Consider the following 18,995-nt stretch of genomic DNA (forward strand, 5'->3'; position numbering starts at 1 on the left):
TTTTGTTGTTGTTGTTGTTGTTTTGTTTTGTTGGTTTGGAGTTATCTCAATACAATAACAAATTTCATAACAATAGTTTAATCAAATGGTTTTGATATATAACAGGGTTTGGTTTTTGTTTTGTTTTGTTTTGTTTTTTTTCTGGAGGCATTTGAGAGTAAGCTGTGTACACTTGACTTCTAAAATACTTTACTGGGCTTTGCTTTTTTATTTTTTATTTTTAATGAAGCTATTTCTACCTTGCTATGACACTATTGTAAATGGCAGTTAATTCACTGCTAACAATGTGCTTCTGTAATCCGACATCAGCACTCCTGTTAGCTAGAGCACCAGCCTGACTCAGCCGTGGACTACTGTCCTGCCTCTGTGGCCTCCCTCATTCTGGAGAGCTTACAACACACACCTTCATTTGTATCCTAGATGGTTTTGAAAGCCAGAGTGATGGGCTGGAAAGAGATGGTTCAGAGGTTAAGAGGTCCTGAGTTTGATTCCCAGCAACCACATGGTGGCTCACAACTATCTATCATGAGATCTGGCGCCCTCTTCTGGCGGGCAGGTGTACATTTGGCAAAACACTGTATACATAAATAAATCTTAAAAGAAAAAGAAAACCAGATTTACTTATTTTTGTTAATTTTTCAAAAAATTTTTGTTTGTTTTTGGGGGGCCAAACCCAAGCCCTCACACATGTTAGACAAGCACTGCCACTGAGCCACGTCCTCAACACAAGAAGATCAGCCTAAACACGGTGCGTTCCTTACGTTCACGGCTGTTCTCACTTTAGTAGCCTCATAAAAAGAACAGATAGCTAAGTTGTTAGGAGCATCTGCCGTTCTTGTAAATGGCTTGGGTTCAATTCCCAGTACCTACATGGCTCACAGAGTCTGTAACTCCATTCCAGGGCATCCAGCACCCTCTTCTGGCCTTTGATGACACTAGGCACACATATACACACATATACACAGGCAAGTAAAACATTCATACCCATAAAATAAAAATAAACAAATCATTGAAAAAGAAAGAAACCTAAAAGTCTCTATAAACAGGCGCTAGCTACCTGACTGGAAGAACAGTTGTGAATAATTATTTACCAGTTCATTTCCTGGCTCTGTTTCTCCTTGCTGTTGGTTCCACACAGGAACCCACTCTTCGCTGACGTCTACATCTGCTGAAACCGGTCCTTTTTCTTGAACAGCTTCATGGGCTTAGCAACGCATATATCGTCCTACAGCACCGCAGTCCAGGCTCGGAAGCCTTCATCCCTAAGAGAACCATCTTGCTCAACTTTGGCAGGCAAGTGCTTCCCCATCTCAAGTGTGTGGCAGTCACTGAGCTGGCTTCTGTCCTTACAGTCTTGCCCTTTCAAAAATGCCATGTAAATGGGATCATAAAGTGGGCCATGTACCTGGCTCATTAGCTCAATGAATATATTTGGAGGTACTTCACCTTGTTGCATGAGTTAACAGTCAGTTATTTTTGCATTGCTGTGTAGTATTCCATTGCAGGAATGTACCGAGGACTGTCTATGCACTCATCTCTTCAAGGACACTCGTGTTGTCTTTGGGATATCATGAAAACTGCCGCCACAGATGCACAGATCTAGCGTGTGTGTGTGTGTGTGTGTGTGTGTGTGTGTGTGTGTGTGTGTGTAAATCAATTCTTTTATTTTCCCTGAGCAAATAGGAGTGAGAACTTTGGATGACACGTAGGTAGATAAATGCCTAACATTGGCAGTGTAGGAGACTGCTAACTATTTCAGAAGTCACCCTACGGCCTCCACAACAAGGAGTGCTTGTAAGTTCTACGTCTTGGTGTTTTTAGTATTCAGGCATCATTCAATTGTTCTAGTGTGACTGTGTTAGTTTCTCTTAGTTGTTTTATAGTTCCTTAGTGACAAATGGTTTTGAACATCTTTACTTTGCTTATGTATGCAGATATACTTTGTTGAGTTGTTTTTTATTATTGAATTTATTTTTGACAGTGTCTGCTTATGTAGGCTAGGCTGTCCTTGAACTCATAATTTTGCTGCTTTGCCCTCACAAGTGCCAGGATTACAGGCTTGTACCACCACAGCAAGAGAGAGGTTAATATTTTTATTTATTTTTTAACACAGTCTGGGCGATGTCTTAGAATGTTTCATACCCCCTACCAATGGTGTATCCTCACACAAGTTGCCTTAGAAAAGTCTTCTTAGGATAAAAGTGTTTGGTGCAAAATCCAATTTTTAAATTTTTTTCATGTTCTGTGTTTCTGATTACCTGTTAAGGAATACATGGCCTATACATGTAGTGGCATATGCCTGGTACCCTTAGGAGGCTGAGGCAGGAATATTGCAACCCTTAAGTTTAGCCTGGGCATCACCAAGATTCTGTCTCTAAACAAACAATGACAAGATGGAGCTATTTTTCTAATATGAAGTCATAAAGATTTTCTCCTGTGTTTTCTTCTAGAAATTTTTTATTTCATATTTTTGGCCATATGTACATTGAGTTTATTTTTATCTATAGTGTGAAAAAAAGATTTAGTCTATGTGTATTTATATGTGTTGGCTTTCAGTACATATAACATTATCATAACTTATAGTACAATTTGACAAGTGATGCTTTGTCTGAAGCAAGCAACAAGAAATAGAAGATTGGTGAGTCCTGCTTCACTTTTTTTTTTTTTTGGTTTTGTCTTTGAAAATTTAAATAATCCAAAGCTTCACACATGCTATTCAAGTGCTGTGCCACTGAGTCCTGCTCCCAGCCCTTGGCTCAGTTTTTGTTGTTGTTGTTGTTGTTTTTAAATACAAGGTCTCACTATGTAGTTCAGGCTAGCCAGGGACTTATTTTGTAACCCAAGCTACTCAGTTTGGAGACTGAAGATAAGACCTAACACTCCCAAGCCTGCCCCGGTGTTACTGGGATGGAATAGGAGTTAAGGTAGACTTCATGCTTGCTCAGAACTATTGTGTCTAATCTGTTAAATAGGTCGGAACTGTACAATTCAGATCAAAGGAGGCAGTGACCCGACCGTTCACTGTAGCAGGCTGGCCGTGGTTGGATTACTGTTAAATTTCCCATCTGGTATTTTAAACGGTGCTAATGGATAAAGCTAGAACATCATGCTGGGCTCAACCTGGTTGTACAGGGCAAGGAGGTAGGGAGCTGGAGACTTGGCTAGCATTTCTTTTGTTTGTTTGTATTTTGCTTTTTGTTTTTGTTTTTTTGTTTTTTTGTTCGTGAGACAGGAGGCCGCATCACTCATGCTAGATTTAAACTCACCACAGTCTTCTTCCTTCGGGCTTTTGGTCCCGGGTGTACCTCCACACCTGGCTACCGACGGTCACTTCTGAAACGTGATAAAGAATCAGCATCCTGGGATGGCAGCCTCACGTTAAAACTCCAGTTCTTATTGGCCGCTTGCTAGTTTAAAATTCCAGTCCTGACTCACTCTAGCTGTGGGATGAATGGATTGTTTAGCCTCTGATTTTTCTTCTTCATCTTAAAAAGGTAGATAAGAGAATTCCCCATCCCCTAAGCCTGTATTGTGAAGGTCTGAGAAAGATAATTCAGGTTTTGTATCATGGCAGGCACCTATAATCCTATACTTTGGAGGCAGAGGTTCACCCTGGTCGGGGCTCTGCCTGGGGACGCCAATGTGACAGATATCAACAGGTTGAGAGGCAGACGTTTCACTGGGAGACAACAAGGACAAAGCAGATGGGTTTATGTGCCTTTTCCAAGTGAATGACCTGAGATGCCCAGGCTGCTCATTTGAACTCAGGAGTAGTAGAGCAGTCAGATGAAGAGCCATGGTTCCAGCACCAGTGGGCTTCTGGAGACCTGGCTCTTAACCCCTCTGAACTTTGGCTGCTTCCCCATGACTGTCGCTGATTTCTGTGTCACAGGCAGCTGTAATGGTGAGGAGACAGCAGCATAGCGCCCAGTGAGGACAATGCTGATGGCTTGTAAGTTATGCAAGGAACTCGCCTAATCCAGTTAGTCTGGAGCAGAGAGGGTGAGCAGGGAGGTGGCCCTGAGACTTCAGAGAGACTCATGACAAATAGGCTGGAGGAGACAGAAGGAATGTGGAGGTTATCTCCAAGGCAATGATTAACCAGCAAGGGTCTTTGGCAAGGAGCTGGGGTTTTAGAAGAAGCACTTGGGCACCAGATAGGCCAATAAATTGCAGGAGGTCCATCCGGAGGCAGGTGGAGCAGTTAAGAAATGTGCAAGAATCAGGCAAGAAATAAAGGCAGGGGGTGGAGGAGGAAGACAAAGGCCATGGGAGGGGTGAGGAGAGGAGGGCAGAAGCGAGGGACCTTCAAAAGGTAGCAGAGCGCAGTTAACTGCGAGGGGCAGGTCAGGTGGAAGGGACGGCCCAGGTGTCAGACTTGGTTACAAAAGAGAAGCCGGGGTGGAAGGATATTCCAGGGAAAGAGAGTGTGCCTGAGCCCATCTGGAGGACGCCGCGGGCCTGCCGAGCTGGAGGCCCCAAAGCGGTTAACAGAATGGTATGGGGCTAGAGGAAAGGGTTCAGCCTGAGATGCCAACGTGGTGGCTGTCAACAGGTGGGGAGGCTGAAGTCTCACTGGGGTCGAGGTCACTGCAAGACAACAGTTGACAGAACAGCTGGGTTTAGGAGCCTTCTCTGAGTGACTGAGTTGGGGCATACACACACACACACACACACACACACACACAAGCACCACCACATTCATGCACATACTGCGTACCTGGCACAGTGAGAATGCAATGGACTTTACCATCACCATTTTTACCAGGGCAGAAACAAAGAGCTGAGGAAGGGGACAAGAAACAAACACAGATGGCAGAGGAAGAGTAAAGAAGCAGCCATGACGGATAAGAAGAGTTTTCTAGAAAAAGGGAGACGAGACAGAATCCTGAGAAGAGAGTGTAGGCATCAAGAGACCCTTTGAGGAAGGAGAAGGGGACAATGGTTCAGAAAGTCCAAACAGAACTTAGCAAGGGTCCGCCGGACCTGCCAGTGATTGAGTCCCTTGGCACCCCTGGAGGCAGGCTAGCGGCAGAGGCTGGGGAGAGAGGGGACTGAAAGATGATGAAACAGTCAAATACATGCTTGACTTAGGCAGGAAATAAGAAAGACTACCTGTCTGGAGAAAGACGTAAAGTTGCCATGTAGAGTAAAACATACTCTTATCAGATATGGCACCTAGTGTTAGCTCATCTCACTGCAGAGCTGGTCCATGCCCAGGGAGGTTGCAAGAAGGCTTCACATCCCACAAAGGTAGGAATGAAAGCTCATATTGAGTTGACTTTGGCTTAAACTCCAAATCCGAAAGGTGGAGGAAAAGGGAAGCAGGTGAGGACTAAAGAAGACCAATGTAGAAACCGCAGGTGCCCGACAATGGACAGGGCCACAACCTTTTAAGAAGATTCCTCTCTGGAAGTGCTGGAGTGAAACCAGAATGAACACGGCTCCCCCAAGAGGTTCCGGATGTGTTTACAGCAACAATATAGAGTTTCTTGACTCCTCCCTCGTTTTTTTTTTTTAATCTCTTGGTGTCTTAGCTAGGGTTTCATTGTTGTGAAAAGACACCATGACCAAGCCATCTCTCATAAAGGAAACCATTGAATTGGGGCTGGCTTACAGTTTCATAGGCTTAGTCTACTATCATCATGGCAGGAAGCATGGGGGCACGCAGGCAGACATGGTGCTGGAGAAGGAGCTGAGAGTTCTACATCTTGATCCACAAACAGCGGGAGACTGTGTGCCACATTGGGTGTAGCTTGAGCATATATGAAGCCTCAAAGTCCGCCTATACAGGGATGCACTTCCTCCAACAAGGCCACACCTACTCCAATAAAGCCACACCTCCTAGCAGTGCCACTCCCAAAGACCAAGCATTCAAAGTCAAGAGTCTACAGGGGCCATACCTATTCAAACCATTATACTTGGTTCAATGTCATGCCTGGGAAATAGTGGGCATGCTGACGAGCAACCTCAAAGGGAGGGGATTCTCCTACCAAAGGAGGAGGAGGCCAGCCAGCTGTTTCTCTAAGGGTTTCTACTATCTAAGCCTCCAGGAGTCTAAAATTTGAGTAGTGGCTATAAACCTTCTAATGAGAATCAGCTCAGAGTCCCGGAAGCTGGAGAGTGGAGCAGAGAGCAGCTCCCAGACTAGAAGGAACAAGCAGAATTTGGAACCAAGGCCAGGAGTCTAGCTCAAAGGTGAGGGAACCAGAGGCTGGACCCAGTATTCAAAGGGTCTACAAGAAGCCTCTACACTTCAAACTGAGTCCCTATTAAAAAAGAAAGGCACAGTGTAGCAGGCTTGGCACTGAGCTAGTGGGGCGGTGAGTGGGGAGTTGCTCCCTGTAAGTGAACCTTGCCAGTAGCCTAAGCTTCTCCATGCTGGGCCATGCTAGCAGTTGCTCCCAATGGTCTCAAGTGAGTCCAAGCCTTGGTAACTGTGGGAAACTGGGACATAAGTGAAAAGGGAACATTTAAGAATCCTGAACCCTTATTTAACAACCGGATGAGGCAGTACTGAAGTGCCTTTATGAATCATGGCAGAAATGCTTTAGAAAGAAGAATCATGAACAAAGCACAAGGTGTGCTTTCTGTAACTCAGCCTCCCAAACAACCAAAAAGGATTATGATCCTGGCTGTGTAAACAGATAAAACAGAAGCCTGGAGAGACAGACTGACCATCTAGCCTAGGGCCACACAGCTGGGAAACAGAAGTTTGCAGTTCTGTTTTGATTTCCCTGGAGTTTTTGAGGTCACACAGCTTCTTCAAATGGCCTTCTGATCCTTGAAGATGACAATACAAGGGCTGGAAAAGTCATGGGGAGAAACAGGAATTTGAGTGTGAGATGGTGTCTTTGATTAGAGATGTACCCTGGTATTCTACTGGCTGCCACCATGATCGCTCCACCAGTCACAGCAAAGTTTGGAGGGTGTATGACATTGATCGTGGAGGGTCCCTGTCTCAATATTGTGTGGTAACCCATAGCCCCTGAGAGTGTGTGTGGTGGCTGTGTTATTCTTTGCAAGGAGCACTGTGGAGAACCCCCGGTGCAGTTGTGAGAGACACCCCAGCAGGCTCAGTCACCAGGGCAGGATTCGAAGTCATCAGAAGCCAGATGCCCCTCTGCTTGGATTCTTAAGTGCAGAGTCACCTCCCTTTACAGTGCTTGCTCCCCCAGCTCCACCTTTGTTCTCGAAGGAGGTAATTAGGCTCAGTGGTTAATTAATAAGACCCAAGGCTCAGGAGAACAATGGCTGGGCTTCCTCTCCCCAGTTCCTCCTCAAACAACCAGGTAAGGGGTTTCTGCATTCCCAGACTTTCTTTTCACATGTTCCTGAATATCAGGCAGGAGTCTGTCTCCTGAGATAAGTTCCCTTGCTGGCTGAGGCCAACGTCTTTTTTCACGGTTGAACCAGACATCCTTAGCAAGTCCATAGGTCTTCCCTGTAACCCCCTATTGTAAGAAAGCTTGGACAGGTTTGTTTCTGGATAACAGCCTCTGTGTAAGGAAAGCCAGTTGTCCAGAGGGCTTGCCTGTGTCCTGTGGTAGTGTCTCATAAGCTTCCACATTGGGGTGCAGCATTCTTATACTCAGAAACACACACACACACACACACACACACACACACACACACATACACCTGTTGACAGGTCCAGTTTCTGGGCTTTGTGCTGCACTAAAACTCTGTAAAAAGGCCACTTTGATCTCTGCACACAGTGCAGAAACACAGCTCCTACTTCAGCCTTCTCTCTCCTAGACACACATACATCTGCATGCATAGACACATATATATATGGAATATAATATAGTCATTGCATTGCACATTCTAGGAAAATGCTACGAGGTTGTACTCCCAGTCCTTCCTTAGGTTTTTATCTACCTGCATATTTAATTAATTTCTAATTTAAGTTCTGTTTGACATGATATCAAATAGTAATAAAGCATCCAGACTTGTAATTAGTACAATTTTGGAGTAAATTTGCATCATATGACAAACATTTTTAAAACTCCTCTTTTTTTTTTGGTCTCTGTAAATCAACCTGTGAGACTTTGGATTTGTGAAATAATGAAGTAGCTGAAACCTACTTTCCCATCAGCCGTCCATCACATCATAGTGATGCACAATCACAGCTGGTGCAGAGACTTCGGATTTGCTGAAAGTTTAGGTGACACAAACACAAGAGAAGCAAATTATTGTGTTTTACTTATTCTTGCTAGAGATATATCCAAAGATGATAAAGTGTCAGCGTGTTTGCTTTGGCCCACTGAGGGTAGATGTCTCAGTGGAGAAGGTGCTTGCTGCCAACCTGGAGTTGTGTCTCTGGAGTCCTCTTGGTGGACAGAGAGGACCTGCCCTCACACTTTGCATGCATGCTGTGGCTCTGGCAAGTGCTACCCCCTCACACTGAATAAAAAAACTGGTAAGTATTACAAAGCCAGGCCTGGTGTCACATACTAAAACACTAGCACTTGGGAGTCTGGGTCAAGAGAACTGAGAATTTGAGGCCAGCCTATACTACGTAGAGAGACTATGTTTCAATTACAAGATAAAACAAAGCAAAACAAAACCAAAAACAAACCAAGCAAACAAAACAAAACTTTGTATAGCTTTTTCAAATTATATTAACACCCAAAAGAATATTTGTGTTTAATGTCACTCTAAGTATTGAAATAAGTAAACAAAGACATTTCATCATTGGCAGGTTAATGACTCAGAGAATAAAGTCTATGCTTACTTATTTCATACGTTTGCAGAATGTGTCTTGTTAGCTCTTCCTTCTAAGGGGCCTCTGGCTAGGGATGGGTAAGATCCCAAGGAGAAATTCTAGGTGGTTCTTTTGCTTTCCCGGGCCCAAGTTCCTTAATAGCATGCATGTGATAAGCTTGCCTGGGATGCCCAGGGCCTTGAGTTCTAACCTTGGCACTGAAAAGTGAAGGGGGAGGGGAGGGGAGAGAGAGAGAGAGAGAGAGAGAGAGAGAGAGAGAGAGAGAGAGAGAGAGAGAGAGAGAGGATAGGGAGGGAAGAGGAACAGCAATATATCTGTCTGTCTGTCTGTCTGCCTGCCTGTGAATGTTTGTCAGTAGGTAAGTTAACCCAGGAAAGAAAGCACGTGGTGAGTGCTTATCTTGTTTACCACCCTAACTCTCTATACACATTAAAAACTTAACACACACACACACACACACACACACATACACACACACACACACAGAGAGAGAGAGAGAGAGAGAGAGAGAGAGAGAGAGAGACAGACAGACAGACAGACAGACAGACAGACAGACAGACAGAGACAGAGACAGAGAAGGAAACCCAAACCAAAACAACAACAACAACAACAACAACAACAACAACAACAACAAATCTATTGCTTAACCTTCTTTGGAAAGACTCTGAGTTTTTTCCCCCCAAATTCAAAGACAAGGCTAAGACTTCTCATTCAATGCTATGTTAACACGGGAGCAGGCAGGGTAAGACTCTCAGGTCTGCAGCATGGGCAGCCCCAGAGCACAGCATCCTGCTGTCATCTGAGAAGCGACCCTGACTGTCCCCACCCTGGCAACAAAGGGCAGCTACAGCTCTTCTGTAGGAACTAAAGGGGAAGGGAAAGGTGGTCCATCAAAATCTGGGGAGCTGATTGGCCCAGTTCCTACTCCAGATGCCCACCTGTGCTCGGTCTCCTTGCCTGTAGCGTGGCAGCCTTCAGCTGGTGGCCTCTAGGTCTTTCTCGTGTATTTCTGGGGGGCTTATTTTGATTTACATAGTTTTTTGGGCCATTGCATCCCTTCCCCAAGCCCTGCATCTGTAGTCTCCAGACTAGATCTCATGCTCTATGACCCCAACTTCAGAGCCAGGTGAAGAGAGCCCCTTGCAGAAGTGCCGGAGGCCACAATGAGGCTTGGACTGGGGCTGCGTGGAGGCTGCCCAGCTGGCTCTCCTTAACCTGGTAACCATTGTGTTCAAAGCTCCTGCCACAGCCACAGTGGAACAATGGGTCTGGCAGTTCTTGCCAGCAGAGCCAAACAGGCCCTGGGCATATAAGCCACTCGATTAAAAAAAAATTGAAAAATTCTTTTTTTCTTGGTTTAAAATGAAGAAATAAATGTAAGCAACCACACAAAAAGGAAGTAAAGCTCCTGCTGAAACCCCATCCTCTGTGCAGACGAGTAGCCTTGGGTGCTCAAAGTCTCATCTTCCTGCTTTCTACTGTACTTATGACCACCAGAGCCAACTCCACTTCTACTGTTTGCTTTGCTGACCACAGTGGGCTCTGGCATCTTCTCCCCTGTGTTTTAACGAGTGTCAAGCATCTCTGCAATGTCAAGGGCCATAAGGAATTGGAGCTGTTTGCTGGAGAATGGTACACTGTTATAAATGATGCTAGGATGAACATCCCCTGGGGAAATCCTGTTTTACTGCATGAGGATTTTTTACTTTTGTTTATCTTTTCTTTTTGAGACAGGATCTCATCTATGCCAAACTCACTACGTATCCGAGGATGTTCTTAAATTTCTGATCCTCCTGCCTCCACCTTTTAAGTGTTGAGATTATAGGTGTTAGCTGATGTACTTGGTTTATGTTGCGCTGGGAGTCCAACCCAGGCCTTCTTGCATGCTAGACAAACCTTCTACCAATGGGGCCACACTCCCAGCCCTTGACTTGAAGTTTGTTTTGCATATTGACATTTATACGCTCATTAATTTCATAAAGTAAAGACTTTAAAGCCTTGGTTTCTAGCCAATGGTGAGACTGAAGGCTTCACATAGAATTATATTTTTCCTTGAAATATCCTATAACAAAGATTTCTCTAATGAAAAACACAGTTGGGAAGAATGTGTGATGTATACCCACGTGTGCATGTATGGTGACATTGGTGCATCAACTCCTGTCTCTGAAATGCTGAGTAGAAATTAACTCACGGAGAAATGTTTGCCAGATTTCAACTAGTACTCCAGGAACAAAATAATCATGGCAGTTCATGTTATATAACAACGATTATAGTTTATAAAATTTAGTATTTTTAAAGAAAATGTCTTCAGTCTGTTTTCTTGTTCAGTTATTAGCCTCCAGATATAGGAAACTCAGATATTACTTGTGTACTTGTAGATGATGAAACACAAGATCAGAGGAGTTGGGGGCCTGGTTAGGTCACACGTAAAGAAGGGGGGTGCTGTTGATAGTAATGTGCTGGCTCTTAGCTGAACCATGCTCCTGCAGGGATGGTCTCCCTTCGCCTTCCTTGGAACAAGCTTCACTACCCTGTGCGATAGCTCGACTCCATTTGCCCACAGGCCTCTTCACCACAGGCTTTTATGGCCCTTCCAGCTCCTGCGCTTTTCCAGACCATGAGAGCAGGAGCCTGTGTCAGGGTGGCTAGGAAACTCTGCCTGCTGATGGAGGACCTGGAGCCAGTTACAGTGCTGGGTGTAGCTCTGTGGTACCAAACATGCTCAACATGTGCAAAGCCCAGCAGTTGATTTCTAGCGCGCGCATGCACACACACACACACCAGAAAGCCTGATACAAACACAAGACAAGTTACAAAAAGGAGTTCAAAGTCTTAGTCAATTCAAATACCTTCCTAAAGAAGCAATCCATCTGAATCTGAGGAGTGGGACAAAACTGAGCCGGGATTGGACCTCAGAACATTAGCACAAGCTCTATGTCTTCCTGGAGAGGAAAAACCAAGGCAAAATGAACCTCCTGGAAGGCTGGGTCTCACCCTGGAAAGAAATCCCAGCACAACCGATGATGGACCCCAAAAGCTTACATGTTGAAGGCCTGGTCCAAGAGGCCATAAGAGGTGGGAGCTAGTGAAATCTGGTCTCAGGTATACTCTGGAAGGGATATATGGAATCTGCCTATTCTAGTTTCTCTCTTTGATTCCTGTGCATCTTGACATGAATTGGCCTTGATGTGAATTGGCCTTTAACACTACCATGAAGGGCTGAGCTACCACATGGCAAGGGCAGTGGGGCCAAATGACCATGATAACCTCTAAACTCCACAGGTCAATACAAAGCTTTCATCTCCCCTCCAAGATTTATCTATTTGTTTCTTTTATGTACATTGTTATTTTTGCTTGTATATATGACTGTGGGAGGGTGTTGGATCCTCTGGAACTGGAGTTAACAGACAGTTGTGGGATGCCAAGTGAGTGCTGGGAATTGAGTTCATCTCTTCTGGAAGAGAAGCCAGTACGCTTAACTGTTAGCCATCTTTCCTTCTTTTAATTTAATTTAATTATGTCAGGCTTTTTTTTTTTTTCAACAGAAAACAGACTGGAATAAATACTATACCATCTCATACCCACTACTGGCAAAGGGAAGAGACCTTGTTCAGGAGCCCTGTGTGAACTTTCACCTTTACTAAGGTGTTTCCCTCTGTGGGTACGTAAGCTTCAGGGTGGATACAGTATCACCAAATAGAGGTGAGACCTGGGCAGCTAAAGCAGGGGCATCTTTAAGGATTCTCACAGGCTGCATTTCCCTGCATACTTGTCCTTTCTTCCTTTGCTAAGCAGGTAGGAGAACCGCCTCTGCCTGGTCAACTGCCTCCATCTTTGCTTGGACAAGGACTGAACACTTTTTGGAAGGCCAAAAGCGTCCTTATTTCCTGTTACAGGTGAATGAACGAAGCCTCAGCACCGTTAAACATGCGCCAGGTATGGCAGCGCCTGCTTGTATTCCCAGCACTTGGCAAACGGAGGATCAGAAGTCCAAGGTGAACTTCAACTGCAGAGGGAGTTTGAAGTTAGCCTGACACACGAAAGACCCTGTGTCTAAATCAGGTATACTCCTCCCGCTGCACCCCAAAACCAGACTAAATATCATGACTGTGGGGAAGTCATTTCAATAGTTCAGGGAAGATCACCTATGCAGTGACTGCTCTTCTGTCTGTCTGTCTATATCTATCTATCTATCTATCTATCTATCTATCTATCTATCTATCTATCATCTATATTTATATACGTAGCCTAGGCTGGCCTTGAACTCACAATGTGGTTCAAACTAACCATGAGCTCTCCATCTTCCTGCCCCTTCCTTCCAAATGTTGGGATTGTAGATGATGTGTGCCCTGCGTATTATTTGGCTAGGTAAGCACTTTTCCTTGAGCATGAGCCTCTTTCTCCTGGCCACTCCCAACCATGATTCCCACCTTGCACATTCATACAAGAAGAGGCTGTCCTTGGAATCCTCCAGCCTGGTTTTACTTTATTCTCTGAGACCATTTGCGTTTTAAACAGGTAGAACTGTTTTGGTTTCAGCAACCACACACTTACCAAGCCCTTAGGGTCATAGCCACAGGGTCCTCCAAACACTGGAATTCATGGCTAAGCTTAAGGGCATGAGGCTTCAGAGACAGCATTTACAACTCCACTGCTTTTCTTGCAGAAAACCTTTCAGCTTTCTGCACCTCCATAAGAGTCAGTATTAGTGTGCTCTGTCTCTGTTTCTCTCTGTCTCTGTCTTTCTCTTTCTGTCTGTCTGTCTGTCTGTCTGTCTGTCTGTCTGTCTGTCTCTCTCTCTCTCTCTCTCTCTCTCTCTCTCTCTCTCTCTCTCTCTCTCTCTCTCTCTCTGTGTGTGTGTGTGTGTGTGTGTGTGTGTGTCTCCTGCCTCCCAAAGAGCAGATGTTGTATGTGTAACATAAAGAGTAAGAACTAAAAATCCATCCGAAGCCTCTTGAGCCGGGCCATCTGCTTGTACTTGCCCTTTGGAAAAATCAATGAATTTGATTTTTGGACAGTCAGTTTCTTAAGCTTGAAAATATGCATCAGAACACCACAGGCAAATGAAGTTCACCCTTCAAGGCATCATTGATTCTTCTTGAAGCCAGCCAACATGGGGGCTAATTTCCCAGAGCAGGTCTGAGGAAGTTTCTGAAGGAGAAGAGCCCCCTGAGCTTGTATGACCTAGGTGGGCATGGCTGGAGGAAGATGAGGACTTCTGTCTGGCAGGGTTTCTTTATTACTCCTGTTCTTCTGTGCTAGGGATAGAACCCAAGGCCTGGCACACGCGCTACCACAAGCTACATCCCCTCACCCCAGCCTTTGAAGATGAGTCACTTCTCAGAAACAAAAAAAATCCTCCCACAAGCTGTTGTTGAATGTTATTTAATTCTTAGGTATTTTAGCCCAGCTAGTTCTGAAGCGATGGAGACAGAGACCTATTTATTTATTTAACAATTTTTAAAGCACAATAACTGAGCAGGTACCTTTAAAATTTTTTTTCTATGCTAGTCTGGCTACCTCCCAGCCACACTACCCTAGATACTTGCCAATATTCATTCTATCTGACCTGGATTTTTTTCCTCTCTAACTTCCTCCTTCCTTCTCCTACTCTTCCGCCCTCACCTTTTCCCCCCTCACCCATCATGTTCCCTATCTGAGAACTGAAGCTGAACTGAAACTCCACCTACTTCTCTTCTGCCCAGTTACAGGCTGTAGCCTTTCTTTACTAACCAATCAGCAATTATTGGGGAGCCAAGTTTAAACAATGTTTACTGTGTGTGAGAATGCACTCCTCTGGACTGCAACCAGATCTTGGGGTCCAAAATGTAGCATCTGAATACACAGAGTGCTGGACTGACCCCAAAACAACAATAAGCACCATCAAACTAGTGGAAATTTAGAGGCTGTCAGAATTTGCAAACTATACCTAACACATTTTCCCAATATGAGCAAATGGAAAATTCCATTTTTTTTTTTTTGCATCGGTTTAAAGTGCACACTAGGTTGATTTCCTTCTCTGGCTGGTAATGCTGTATTTCTCTTGTAGATTCTACATGAGAATGAGCCTGGCACAATAGAAACGTAGGAGGAATTTGCCAGAAGTACATTATGCAGGCCTACCACCTGCTGGGAGAGTTGGGGGTACCATTGTAGTCTTTTCTTTCCCTCCATCCCTTCTTTACTTCCTAGCCTTCCTTCTTTGCCTGCCACCTTTCCTTTCTTCCCTTCCTCTCTCTCTTCTTTCTTTTTTCTTTTTTCTTTTTTTGGTCCAAGGTCTTTCTGATTGCTTATCCTGGCCTTGACTTCTTGTGCTCTTATGGTCTTAGGCTTTAGCCTGCAGTGTGCTGGAATTAGAACACTTTCTTCATGTGGAACCGGGTTCCCACGAGTGCCTGTTCTAGCCCCCGTTGTGCAGTCCCTGGCTAAGGCTGTTGCTTTAGCAGTAAGGGCTTAATCTTCACCACATCATTATTCCCATGGCTCAGACACCAGCCTGATGCCAACAGAACCATCATACAGGGTCTGGTTATGAAACCCAGACTGGTCTCAAACTCACAGTTCTGTAATCCTCCTGCCGTAGCCTCCTGAGTGCTGAGATTACAGACATGTCACATTTAAAAAACCATCTTGATGAGAACTTTACCTGGTCACAGGGGATTATAGCTAAGTGCACACCAGGTCCCCTTCTCCCAAGGAATTCCTAGCAGAAGAAAATCGAACCATGTACCCAAGCAAGGGGCATAGACTCGCTTTTATTGTCCCTCTGACCCCATCCAGATGCTTTGAATAGATTTCCTCAGACAGTTAATCCTAGGCAACAACACTGTGAGTATTGCCAGTTAGCAGACAAACACAGGGAGACAGAAGGGAGCTTGAAAACAGTTACTGGACAGCCAAAGAGCAGAGGCACAAAGCAGGGAGATGGGGGCCAAAGTCCAGCCTTTCAACTTAGGAAGCACTGCTGTAAAGGGGAGAATTCCAATAACTCTTGGACTGATGGAGGCCTGCAGATGCTCAGGGAAAGGAACCACTGGAAAGAGTTTGTACAGGGTTGGGGTGGGGGTAGGTCAGTGAGGTTTGCACGGGGAGTCTCCAGAACCCAGCCATAGCCTGAGAACTCAGGAGCCGCTGCCAAGATTGCAACCCTGCCTTATTCCTATTGGTGGGTATAAGGGGAGCCTGCCTTGTCCTGGGACTGCTGCACGAAGTATCCACCTCCACGGTGCCCGAGAGGCCTGCCTAGCTATTAAGGTACAGAGGATGACTTTTCACCTATACTCTGCATTGGGGACTAACCAGATGGCATCTGGGCTGATGCCGTGCCTCAGGCTGACTAATCTTTCCAGGTACAAGAGCAAACACACAGTCCGGGGACACCATATGTCCTTGACTCGCAGCCACCGCCACTCGCAGCCACGGTCATTCCATCTGACATATGCTCTCCTGGGGCGAGGCGGGAGACAGGCCACTGGAATGGAGGAAATGTCTTAAAATTGAAGAGAGAGTGACCGATAACACAAAGAGGGAGTGTGGACCCAGAAGTTACATCCTAAATGCCAGTTATTCAAGTGCTTTTATTTTATCGTGCTGGGCATTGAATCCAGGGTGTGGTAAATAAGTGTTATACTACTGAGGCAATGCCAGCCCTAAACGACATTATTTTTATTGTATTATTATTATTACTATTATTATTGTTGTTGTTGTTGTTGTTGTTATTATTATTATTATTATTATTATTATTATTATTATTATTTTGTATTTTTGGTTTGGTTTCTTTGATAACGGGGTCTCCCCCTGTAGCTAGCTGACTAGAACTTATAGTGTGACTTAGGTTTATCTCGAGTGTGTGATCTCCCTGCCTCTACAAGTCCTGGGATTTTATCAGTGGGCCATTATGCCTAAGTAATGCCATTTCTTTTAAAGCACACCATATTTTACTGCAGACAGTGATCAGCTTCTTCACCTCTCGAGGTGTCCAGCCCCCAGAGAAGCCACAGGTGGGGAATTAGGGGGTGGGGTGCGCTTTGTTCGTCCTTTCCCTTTGTCTGATGGTTTGGAATTTCACCCTAAGTTGAAAGTCAAACAGTTCCTCGGTTAGTTTAAAGAGTCTCTTGTCGAAATTGTGAAATTACATCCCAACAGGGTGCCCCATTTTGCTTGTTCTCTCCAGGGACACCAGCAGAAAAACTTAGAGGTGTCATCCGTAAGGAAGATTAGGTGCTTTGGGACGGAGGACACTGGAGGACTTCTGAGTGGCTTCCTGGTACCTTCTAGGAAAACAATGACCCTTGAAGCTTCTAGCACCTTAATTCTTCAATCAACCAGAGTAACTAGAGTGGTGTTTGGCCTGTTTCAGTGCAGAGCCATAGATGCCCTGAGCTGGAGGATTCAACCCAAGGATCGTTTTAGTACCGGAGACTAGAGACTGAGACGCACATTGGTGCGCTGGAAAGAGGGCTAAGTGGGACTACAACTCAGAGGCTCGTAAGCGTCCAGGGCTTTTCCAGGAACAAGAAGTGCAGAGATGTGGGAACTGAGAGTGCAGTGTCTGTCTCCCACACTGCAAGTCATCTGTGCTCTGCAGTCAGTGTCGTGAGGAAGTTTGAAACGCCGTCACATTCTGACAAGGGCGAAAGGCGTTCTAGATGAATTCCGCGGAGTTGAAGGACTTGTGGACCTCTGTGCTGGTTTTCTGCTCCCCAGCCCCGCTCCCTTGACGACTGCTGAGGTGGATCTTATCACCTGCACTGATAAAGGAGTTGAGAGTGTCAGAGGTCAAAGAGCCCTTCCCACACAAACGCAGGATGCTAATGCACAAGGTGGGGTTTGAACCTAGCCCCCAGTGTAAGATGTTTTCAAGGCTCTACTCAGAGGCTCAGGAAGATAGCATTTAGACCTGGACACTCTTAGAGAGATATTGGAGGCAGAATATTAACCTGTTTGCCGGAAGTACTTTGAAACCTTCCTGTTCTAGGTCAGCAGCCAACAGGCGGGGCTGGGCAGAGACAGGAAAGTAGGAGAGTGTTTACTTCCGCTTACCACTGCATTTCTGAACTAACTCCCTCTCCCTAATGAGTCCTGTTATAAAAGTCCTTCTTTATTTTAAAAAAGTTTTCTGGTCTGTCTCCTATTTTCTCTATAAGGTTTTTATCTAAAAACGAGCTCAGTTTCAGGAAGGCTTATGACAGGGTTACAAGACAGGACTCTGTTCCCCTCAACAAAACTGGACTCAACCATGGGAGTCTCACAGTTCAATAGAGTGCGATGGCTTTTAAAAAGTAAACTTTCGTAAAAATATTCTTTTGGATAGGAATTAAATTTCCATTCATTTATCTCTTTATTATTATTTAGACTGGGTATCATAGTGTAGTCCTGGCTACCCTGAAACTTCATGTGTAGATGGGGCTGGCTTTAAACTCACAGAGCTCTGAGTGCTGAGGCTAAAGGTGTGTGCCACCAAGCCTAGTCTTCCTGCGTTTCTTGTACATCAGAACACAGGTGGGGTTTTTTTGTTGTTTTGTTTTTTTTTTTTTTTGAGGAAGGGCCGTTGACTCACCAGCTCTTTCCATTTTTGCTCAGTTCCTGCTCCCAGGGAGAGGCAGACACACACTAGTTACTATTGCATGCAGAGGTGTCGTTTATCTTTGGGATATATTGGAAAGGTTCAGGCAAATATGATCCAAAACATTAGGGACCTCCTGGTTTCTCACCACCATTCACGTGATGCATCTTTATAACATCATGAATGTCTCCACAGAGGAGACCCTCTGTCTCTTCCAGAATATCTGAACAGACCCTCAGGAGACCTTGTACTCACCGGGAATCGCCTTTCTATTCAAATGCACACTGCCAGCATCCTCTGCGCAGCTTTTCCAGTCTTCTCAATAAAAAATAACAACAATAAATAAATAAATCAGATATGAAAACTTCCCTGGGACTCCAGCTGGACTAACCCCCAGAAGGCATAGCGACAACTTCCGTGCATAGTGCAGCACCTGCCTTCCCTCCGCCATCTTGCTTCCCTTCACCTTGGCTCCTGACGTCATCTTCCAGGGAACTTACCCACCCGTGAGCACCCCACCCCCACCCTCCACCCCACCCTACCCCCACCCTGTTCTGTGCTGCTGTAACAGAACACCCAGAAGCTGAAGCCTGGTGATTAAAAACAAACATTACTTCTCACATGTTGGGAGGCTGAGAGGTGTAAGATCCAGGTTCTGGCACCTGGGTGATGACTTTTTTGCTGAGTCCTCACACAATGGAA

General features: G+C 45.1%; 1 long non-coding RNA gene across 1 annotated transcript; it reads left to right on the plus strand.

Annotated features, from left to right (window-relative positions):
* The first annotated feature begins 70 nt into the window (after window positions 1–70).
* Window positions 71–18,794, plus strand: LOC311595175. Its single transcript, XR_014778348.1, has 4 exons — window positions 71–1,293; window positions 12,274–12,389; window positions 12,625–12,790; window positions 16,902–18,794. It is a non-coding gene; the product is annotated as an uncharacterized lncRNA (long non-coding RNA).
* Window positions 18,795–18,995: the final 201 nt, after the last annotated feature.

The sequence above is a fragment of the Acomys minous genome (genome assembly GCF_964271855.1).
Source record: "Acomys minous genome assembly, chromosome: 3".
Taxonomy (NCBI): Eukaryota; Metazoa; Chordata; class Mammalia; order Rodentia; family Muridae; genus Acomys; species Acomys minous.